Source organism: Asparagus officinalis, chromosome 1, assembly GCF_001876935.1.
Source record: "Asparagus officinalis chromosome 1, Aspof.V1, whole genome shotgun sequence".
Lineage (NCBI taxonomy): Eukaryota > Viridiplantae > Streptophyta > Magnoliopsida > Asparagales > Asparagaceae > Asparagus > Asparagus officinalis.
In genome coordinates, this window is record NC_033794.1 from 25,991,123 (window position 1) to 26,002,010 (window position 10,888).

Below are 10,888 nucleotides of genomic sequence, written 5' to 3' on the forward strand. Positions count from 1 at the left end.
TCATACCATGTTAGTATCGGCTGTTTCGCTAAAATAGTCAGCTTGCGAGCATCAGATGGGTCGGAGTTGATCGTAGCGACCTCACAAGACAACCAGTTTGCGGAGTCTTTCCTGGCATATGTTGAGATTGTGTTGTTGCAGGATAGAGGTACCGATTTGAGTGAGACACGAGTAGTCTTCGAGTATCCGGATGTCTTCTAGGACATACTAGGATTACCTCCAGTGAGAGAGGTTGAGTTTTGTAATGAGTTGCAGCCCGGTACGACACCGATTTCCCGAGCACCTTATCATATGGCGCCGGCTGAGATGAGGGAGCTACAAACACAGTTAGATGAGCTTTTATCCAAAGGTTTTATTCGATGGAGCCATTCTCCATGGGGAGCACCGGTCCTTTTCGTGAAGAAGAAGAATGGTAGTATGTGATTTTGCATTGATTATCGGGAGTTGAACAAGGTCACTATCCATAATAGGTATCCGTTACCGAGGATTGATGACTGTAGGGAGCGTAACACTTTTCGAAGATTGATCTTCATTCTGGTTATTATGAATTGCGGGTTTGGGAGATGGATATTCCCAAGACCGCCTTTCTGACTCGTTATGGGTCCTTCGAGTTTCTCGTCATGCCATTTGGGCTGACCAATGCACCCGCGGTATTCATAGATCTTATGAACTGGGTTTTCATCTATACTTGGACTAATTTGTGATAGTGTTTATTGATGATATTCTAATTTATTTGAGATCGGATGCAGAGCATGAATAACATCTTCGTCTGCCTTTGCAGACTCTACGAGAGCACCAGTTATATGTTAAGTTCAGCAAGTGTGAATTTTGGCTATCTGAGATTAGATTTCTTGGCCATGCCATTAACAGAGAGGGCATTGTAGTGGATCCCGCTAAGGTTACAGAAGTATTTGATTGGGAGCCGTCGACTACAGTTACAGAGATTCGTACCTTCCTGGGTTTGGTCGGTTATTACAAGAAGTTCATTTACGACTTCTCAAAGATTGTGACACCGCTTACACGCCTTATGAAGAAGGGTGTACAGTTTGTTTGGAACACAGATTGCTAGGAGGCCTTTGAGACATTAAAGGCCAAGTTGACTATAGCGTAGGTGTTGACAATTCCGAGCAGTGATAGGAAATTCGTTGTCTACACGGATGTGTCGTTAGCGGGTCTAGGAGGTGTTTTGATGTAGAACCAGAGGGTAGTGGCATATATCTTACGGTAGTTGAGGACACATGAGCAGAACTATCCTACACAGATTTAGAGTTAGCAGTAGTGGTTTTTGTATTGAAGACATGGAGACATTACATGTATGGAGTGTGGTTCGAGTTATTCACAAACCACCAGAGTCTAAAGTATCTATTCTCTTAGAAGGAACTCAATCAGAGGCAACGGCGGTGAGTTGAGTTTATTAAGGATTACGAGTTCACGATTCAATACCATTCGGGAAGGTGAACGTCATAGCAGATGCTTTGAGAAGGAAGCATCGATGTTAGATTGCGACTTTGAGGTATTCGTTGTATCGAGATCTTCATACTCTTAGTCAGTTTGATTTTAGGCCAGAAATTGGCAGGACCATCATATTTTTGGGAGCTATATCAGTACAACCATCTTGATATGACAGGGTAGTCAGAGCTCAACTAGAAGATTATTAGATTCAAACTCGGAAGGAGGAGATTGCCAAGGAGCCCAAAGCTGATTAGACCGTTAGGAGAGATGGAGGCCTTATGATGAAGGGTAGATTAGTTATGTCGTCGAGCTGAAGAAAGAATTGTTAGATGAAGCACATCGTACCAAGTATATAGTGCATCCAGGCACAACAAAAATGTACAAGGACCTGAAGAGACAATTTTGGTGGGGCAGTATACGTAGGGAAATAGCATAATATGTTGCTAGATGCTTTACCTACAAGCAGGTGAAGGTAGAACACCAGAGACCCGTAAGAACCCTACAGCCTTTACCCATTCCAGAGTGGAAATGGACAGATATCTCTATGGATTTTATAGTAGGGTTACCGAAGTCAAAGAAGGGGAATGAATCTGTTTGGGTGATAGTTAATCTGTTGACGAAGTCAGCATATTTCATATCAGTGAGGACTACCTACACCGCCGAGACTTATGCGAGGATCTTCATTCGGGAGATAGTTCGACTTCAAGGAGTCCCAGAGACGATCGTATCGGATCGAGGCTCAGTTTTCACTTCACATTTTTAGAGGAGCTTCCAGGATTCATTCGGCAGCAGATTATCATATAGCAGTGTGTTCTACCCGCAAACAGATGGGCAAATGGAGAGAGTGAACAAAGTGTTGGAGGACATGTTGTGGCTTGCATTTTAGACTTCTAGGGTAGCTGGGAGGACCACATTCCCTTGATCGAGTTTGCTTATAATAATAGTTATCAAGAGACGACTGGTATGGCTCCATATGAGGCATTGTACGGGAGACCTTGTAGATCCCCGATTTATTAGGCAGAACCAGATGATAGCTTATTACTCGGGCCAGAGCTTGTGAGGCGGACTATTGAAAAGGTAGCATTGATTAGGGAGTGCATTCTTACCACTCAGAATTGGCAAAAGAGCTACGCGGATCATAGACGACAACCTTTGGAGTTGCAAGTTGGAGATTTTGTCATGTTGAAAGTATCAACAATGAAGGGCGTTCAGCGATTCTGCAGATGGAGAAAACTGCCCCGAGATATGTTGGACCATTCAGGATTATAGAGCATGTTGAAGCTATGTCATATAGATTAGATCTTCCAGCATCAATGATAAGTGTGCACGATGTATTTCATGTGTCAATGCTCAAGAAGCACTTACATGATGAGGAGCAGTAGAGGGTGATTGATATACCTAAGATGGAGATTCAGACAGATTTATCCATCATTGAGGTACCGGTTTGCATCCTTGTGAGAGAGGACAAGAAACTAAGAAATAAAGTGATTCACTTAGTGAAAGTTCAGTGGAACCGAAGTGGAACTGAGGAGGCTTTTTGAGAGCGCGAGGAGAATATGCGTCGCGACTACCCGCACTTGTTTGAGCAAGCAGTTTGGTTGATTTAATTATGCTTTGCTTATACACATTGTTGTCTATGTGGACATGTTTATATTTAACACTAGAATGGGGGTATTAATACTTAACTCCTAATCACTTGAAACATATGGTATATATATGGGGGTTCCTTGTTTGGATTTTTCGCCCAACGTACTAGTTACGCTTAGTTAGGAGTTAAGTGGAAGCACTCACATTCTAGACTCTTAAGTGTAGATGCTTTTATAATACGGTGGAGAAATTTCGAGGATGAAATTCTTTTAAGGGGAGAAGAATGTAAAACCCCAAAAACTTAAATATTATGTGATAAATAATAATAAATATGTTATATTATGATAAATAACATATTTTGATGTTTAAAAATGCTAGGAATTGATTTGAGATCAATTTAATGTATATATGTGAATATATGAGTACAAATGCACAAATCATGCATGAAGAAGAAATCTAGAAAAATAACCAATTAAGAGTTTATATATTTTTCACACCGATACATTTCGAATCTAGGAAAACTCAAGAGACAAAAGTTGTAGATATCTTTAACATCTTTCCAACAAATTTTAAATCACTTTATTCTGAGGTCAGATGTGAAAGTTACAACCAAAATATTGAATATAATTTTTAGAAACTTTTAGTAGTCGACTACTACTCAGAATAGTCGACTATCGAGAATTTTCCTAGGCTGACAGGTTGCAGATTTCGGGTCGAATTCATTTTTCTTCGAGCCCAATTGATAAACTAACTATATAAATATGTTTTAAACCTAATTTATGAGATATTTCACGAAAGAACACAACTGTCATCTCCCCTCGAACCCTAGAGCTTGTTCTTGGTGTTCCTCGAGGAGATACGAGGCGAATCGTTGAGCGGAGGGTAAGATCGCATGCTTTTGAGTGAGTAGGGATCTTGCACGTGTGTCCAGAGACTCGACACAATGTTTCAAGCAAGATCACTTGTATCCAAACTTGCACCCTTAGTTAATGAATGATTTAAGATATTTAAATCGATGTTTTACATGTTTAATCTTAATCTAATGTGAAAAGAATTAGAATTTTGATATTGACAGTAAACAAATGTTAGATTTACATGGTGTTCTTGCTATTTATGATATAGATATGATCATGATCATTAGGGTATATGTTAATCTTATTTTTAACTTGATAATTATGTTTAACGCATGAGTAAACCCTAATTAGTTGTTAATTGAGGTTTCTTGTGAGCTAATTATGCTAAAAACCTAGGATTGTGATACCTAAGATAGATGAACATGTATAAACAAAGGTTTGCTTCTGTTCATGAGTAGTTAACGTCATATGTTGATAATTTTCGTGGTTTAATTAAGAGCTAATTTGAGAAATTTGATTAATTAGGATGTTAATCCCTAATTAGAGAAATTAAGAGATTGTTTCATATTCAGGATGATTCTTGTAATTTGATGAATATTACATGTTTTATTTTGTATTAAATCACATGAGAAGTGTAGATGAATGATAAATCCTGTTCGTGTATGAAAGAATGTACATTTTGACAAGGTAGTCGACTACTAAGCTTAGTAGTCAACTACTCATGCCCAGTTTAAGTTTACGGAGACTAAGTTAGTACAATGTAGTCGACTAATGTGCTTACTAGTCAACTACATAAGTTTTACACAGAAACTAAATTATTACAGTATAGTCGACTAATGTGCTTACTAGTCGACTACTAAGTTTGACACTGAAATTGCAGAGTCTGGATGGACTTAGTGTAGTCAACTACTAAGGTTAGTAGTTGACTACTAAAACTTTTCCTGAGCATATTTGTTGCATTGTTTTGAGAAGCGATCGCGGGGTTCGAGTCACACGATAGTACATGTATAGACATGAATATACATGAATAGTGTTGTGACACACACATGAGTATCCCAAAGGGGATTTGACAAGTGTTGAGTGATTACACTTGAGTTGGAGTAGTTTATACATATGTCGGATATCGTTAATGAGCTCAGCTCAGTACTATATAAGATAGTACATTGATATGCCGGATTTATATAGTTTATGCATGGGATGGATATCGTTGATGATCTCAGTTCAGTACTACGTGGGGTAGTGCATCGATATTCTATTTGTACAAGCCATTGAGTCAGGTTTGGATGTTTTGTCTAGCAGTCCGTCCGCATGAGGGTGCAATGAGGCTTGTGAGCTGTCTTTTAAGATACCTATAAGGTAGGTTGTCCCACACTCATGTTAAGCACTGAGATCACTGTAGGCATTTAAAAATGCCTATAGGTGTCCAAATACAGCTCGAGACGAAGAGAAGACGATGAACGTCATTATCTAAGTCAAAATAGGATCATCCAAGGCCGTAAATAAGTTAACGAGCACATGAAGTAAGTCAGCAAAGCGTACAAGTTAACTAAATGACAAAATATGCAAAAAGGTGGAAAATACATGTCTGAAAAGTTAGAAAATGACAAAACACTCCAAAGAGGCTCGCACGGGCGAGTCACCCTAAGGTGACCTACGCCCATGCGGGTCACCACGAGGTGACGCACATACGCACGTGTCACCAGGTGCTAACCCGCGCACGAGTGGGTCGCCACTAGGTGACCTGCGCCCGTGCGGGTCACCACAAAGTGACCCGCATAGGGCTGGGTCACCAGGACCTGACGCGTGCACCGACTTCCCAAAACGTGTTTTCGGGACAAATTCTTCATTCCAGAGTGTCCCAACTACTTTGATATGTGGTTAGACCGTTGTCAACTGAATATATGGACAAATTATTCATTCTTATCCAAATATCCTGCATCCATCCGAAGTCCTATAAATACAAGCCTAGGGTCTTCTTTAGAAAACTTCAACATAAAGAGGAAGCTATTCGAAGGATTTGAGGCCCCGTTCCAGTGTTCCTTGAGATCAGGCTTGGACTTGATCTCGAGAAGAGTAGTGATCTCGCTTGGTCGAGATCATTTACTTCAGCAATTACTTCCTTTCTAAAGTGAAAACTCTGATAATCAATCTGTCAACCAGATCTGATCCGTGACGGTCCACGGATATTGTTATCCCCAGCACAGGCAAAGATCCCACGCAAATAAAGACTAATAAATAAGATCTGTGTGTTGTTTAACAATGTTGTAATCTTTTATTTTTCATGGTGTAAGGAGATCTTATAAAAAGATCAACTTTTACTTTTTTGAACTTATTGTAACGACTAAAGTTATAATGAGTTTAGCAATGAAAAAGGCAACTTTCGAACCAAACTCGCTGGTGACCATAGTGGGAGTCAACGGCTTCTCTGCAGAGACTGTCGTGTTGCAACCTCGGATCCGGATCCCGGTTGACGAAGAGGTCGAGTACAAGTTCGACCAATAGAAATTCGAGGAATATTTGTCATCCTCCTCCTCTAGATCCTCCACCCCTTGCAAGTGTAGGAAGATCAAGGCCCCTATTGCTACTGCAATCTTGCCTTGCAATGCCCCTCCGACCTCCAACGAGGTTGGATCTGTAGACCTGGACTCCTCCTCAATCAAGAAGATAACCGCTGGAAGCACATCCACTTTATCAAAGAGAGCTCACCAAGGCAATGTTAATGCCTCATGCACCAATTAGCCAAGGCTTTGAAGCCTGTTAATGGGATCTTCTATGAGGCGGAACCGAAACTCAGAAGGCGCCAAGTGCCCCAACAGCAAGCAAACGACCCCTCCTCCAAACCAACAACAAATGAATGGATGCTCTCCTTTAGATTCTTGCTTCCCCTTAGGGCTTGTTTGGATTGAGGGGAATGAGGGTGAAGGGAAGTTAGGGGAACCATTCACCTTCATTCACCTTGTTTGGGAACACTTAGGAGGTGAAGTTAATTCACCTCCATTCACCTTGGTTCACCCCCTAATAGTATAAAAATTGTTACCCCCCAAATTGGGATGTAACCAAGGGGAAGGGAATTCCCTTCCCTTCCCTTCACTTCACTTCACTTCACTTCACTCGGTTTCCCTTAACTTTCCTTCACCCCCTACGAATCCAAACATGCCCTTAGAGTCTTGAAGAATGGGAGGCTCCTCTCGACAGATTTGGAGAGGAAGCGACCCAACACCGCAATCTTCCCGTTTAGCTTCTAGATATCCTTCAAGGTGCGCGGCTCAGGCAATCGCTCTATGGCGGCCATCTTCTTGGGGTTGATCTCTATACCTCTATGGGTGATCATGAAGCCTAGGAATTTTCTTGATTGCACCCCGAAGGCACACTTGGCGGGATTGAGCTTCATTCGGTAGTGCCGGAGAGTGGAGAAGGTCTCGTCTAGGTCTAAAATGTGGGTCGATGCTTGCTTCGACTTCACTAACAAGTCATCCACATAAGCCTTCAGATTGCGGCCAATCTGGTGCTTGAAGACCTTGTTGACAAGTCCCTGATATGTGGCTCCAGTGTTCTTTAGTCCGAATGGCATCATCTTGGAGTAGTATGTCCCCAGGTCGGTGATGAAGGAGGTCCTTTCCTGATCATGCTCTGCCATGAAGATTTGGTTATAGCTAGAGAAGGCATCCATGAAGTTGAGCTGCTCATGTCCAACACTCTCATCGACTAGCTGATCGATTTGAGGCAGGGATAGCTATCCTTGGGACAGGCTTTGTTGACATCGGTGAAGTCCACACACATCCTCCATTTGTCCATAGTCTTCTTCACCAACACAATATTAGCTAGCTACTAAGGGTATTGGACTTCCCAGATGAAACCAAAATTTTGAAGTCACTCGATCGTCGACCGCCGTCTTCTGGCACTCTGGACCGAGATGTCTCTTCTTTTGTCGAACAGGCTTAGTGTGCCTATCGACAACCAGCTCATGGCTGATCACTTTGGGGGGAACCCCTGGCATATCTTTAGGTCCCCAAGCGAACACATCAGCGTTTACCCACAAGAACTCGGTCAAGGCTCCTCGCAAGGGCTCGACTAGGCTGGACCTAATCTTGACTATCTTCAATCCTTCTTGGTCAATGGGTATCTCCTCAAGCTCTTCCACCAGTGTCATCCTCTGCCGCTCTGTTGCTCTCTCCAACTAGAGGTAGGCTTTCTCAATAGGCATGGCGTCTTGCGCGCCCTTACCCTTGGTTGAGATCAGGTTGCAGGACCTGGTCTCTCATTGATTGTTCCTGGCAACACCGACTCTATTAGGAGTCGAGAACTTGACTATCTGGTGGTAAGTTGAAGGAACAACCCGCAGAAGGTGAAGGGTGGTTCGGTCCAAGATAACATTGTGAGCTAACTTGAGGTTCATCACCAAGAACTGGACTTGGATGATGGTTTGCCTAGGGTACTCTCCAATTGTTAGGGGGAAAGTAATCATCGCTTCCGGCAAAAGAGAGTGGTTGGTGAATCCCATGAGGGGGACTCTACAGAGGAGCAGGCGAGATGTGTCGATACCCATCTAATTGAAGGCATCAACATATATGATGTCCACTGAGCTCCTTGTGTTGACCATGATTCTCTTCACCTGGTAGCCATCAATTGCTATGGTTATGACGATAGGGTCATCATGAGGCATCTCAACAGCTTGAAAGTCGGTATCCCCAAAAGATATAGGCTCCTCCGCCTTTGTCCTCTTGTTGCTTTGGTTAACCCGCAATGCCCTCTTGGCATATCTCTTCTGGGCATTGTTGGACTACCCTCCAATAGTGGGACCACCATTGATCATGTTGATGACCCCCTTTTGACTGGGCTATGGGGGTCGGCCATCTTACTGCGGCCAAGGACAAGGCGACCGCAAGCAAGATCTTCTATCCTTCTTGGCTAGGGGAGCTTCCCTGTGGTCTCTCTAAGAGATGAGATTCTTCAAGTACCCTCTCTCAATCAGGTTCTCAATATCCCTCTTCAGGATGCGACAGTTATTGGTGTGATGGTCGTGATCCTTATGGTAACGGCAGAACTGCTGGGTGTCTTGGTTCCTCGGATTCGACCTCATCTGAGGAGCAGGCTCATTAAGGTGTCCCTCCTTCTGGACCATGGTGAGAGCATTGGTGAGGGAGGTGTTGAAGACTGTGAGAGCAGACTTCGTGCTGGGTCCCTCTGTCGGTCCCTCTTGTTAGACCGATTAAGACGAGAGTCGACTATTGAAGGGTCTCTTGGCCACTCCTGCCTCACAGGGGGGCATGTAGTCGACTCTGGTGCTGGTGCCACCACTGATACTACTACTGGAGTCGATGGGGCAAGTGGCACTGTTGGTGCCATTGAAGTTGTGGCTGTGGAAGCCTCTGCAGCACTAGCTGACACCTTATAGGCTCGGGCATCCTCCATGTATGTATACCCATGGGCTTTAGCCATCAGTTGCTCATAATTAGCGACATGCTTCTTGGCAAGTGAGTCGGCTAACTCGTTGCTTTGCAAGCCGACCACGAGTGCAAACATAGCAACTGCACTCCCTAGGTCATTGACCTCCAGCCTCTTTGCCTAGAACCTCTTGAAGTAGGTTCGAGGGCTCTCTCCGGGACCCTGCCTCATCTGAATCAACACATGAGGGGGCAACATCTGCTTGGTGTCAGCTAGGAAGTGATGGATGAACTTTCGGCTGAGTTGTTGGAAGCTGCTGATGGACTTCTTCTCAAGAGCGTTCCACCAGAGCTTGCCACTCCCTAAAAGAGTGATGAGGAAGCATCGATAGATTATTGCTTCCAAAGCTTGGAGCATGCTCATAACGTTATAGTAGTTCTGAACATGCTTGGAGGGATCTTGCTAGCCCTCCTACTTCTCCACGTGAGGCATCTTGAACTTCTCACATGGGTATTCATAAGGTCATCTGAAAGGGGGTTGTTCCCCCCAATGGCTTCTGCGACCGGTCTGTACACCCAATCATAGTCAAAGTCCCATATGGTAGCAGAAGGGGCTAGAGAAGCACGGTGATGGATGAGAATCTTAGAGACCACTCCCCTAGTGCGGTCCCAATGTGACCTGGGCCAGGACTCTCACCGGTGATTTCTTGATGAGAGAGAAGACATCGGTGATGCTCTCCAGGGTGAGTCGACCATCGAGGTGGTAGGCTTGCGTGCTCGATACGACCCCCTAACTGCTTGGCAGCAGCATGAGCAGTCTGAGGCGGGACTATTTACTGTGCTCTGGGAGGAGGGTGAGTCTCCGATCGTAGGTCTCTAGGAGGTAGGGCCATAGCTGAGGTAGCTTGTTGTGGCTGCGAAAGTCAACTGAGAAGTTTGCTAGTAAAGGTAGTGAATTGCTCTTGGAGAGATTGAGAAATCTTCTGAGCTGTTTCTTCAACCTGGACTCGAGTAACATAGCTCTGGCGTGGTTCTATAGGGTGGAGCTGACCAAACCCTTGTTCAGAACCCAACATGTTTTCTCGAAAAAGAAAGTAGCCTCACGGTGGAGGCCAAACTGTTAATGTTAAATGATCACACGGTTAATTAAATCTATAGCTGGATAGGGGTGAAGTTGATGAGGGGCCGTTTCCTTCCCCGAATATCTAGTCCCGAGCTGAGTTGTTGAAAAGACTACACATATAGAAACTCGTGAGAGGACGGAGACTAATTACCCCGTGGTTCCTCTAATGATCAAGTCAGCTGTTGAACTTGAGTGAGGAAAGTGAAGAACTATGAGTTCTTGTGTGTATGCGGTATAAATTGCAGAAGCAGAATCTTTAGATCAGGTTTGTGAACCTTTTTCAGAAAAAAAGGTTTTTGTTAGAATAGTACCTCGTATTTATAGTGATACCGAAAGGGAACCATCATTGTGGTCGAGCACAGGATAGCGGTGAAGAAATATGGGCTAGCGGCTGAGTCAGCTCTTGCTTTATAGGTGTTGGCTGACGACTGGAGGAGAGATCACCTCAGTAGTAAATAGGAAGTGATCAGAGGTATGGCGGTGCTGAC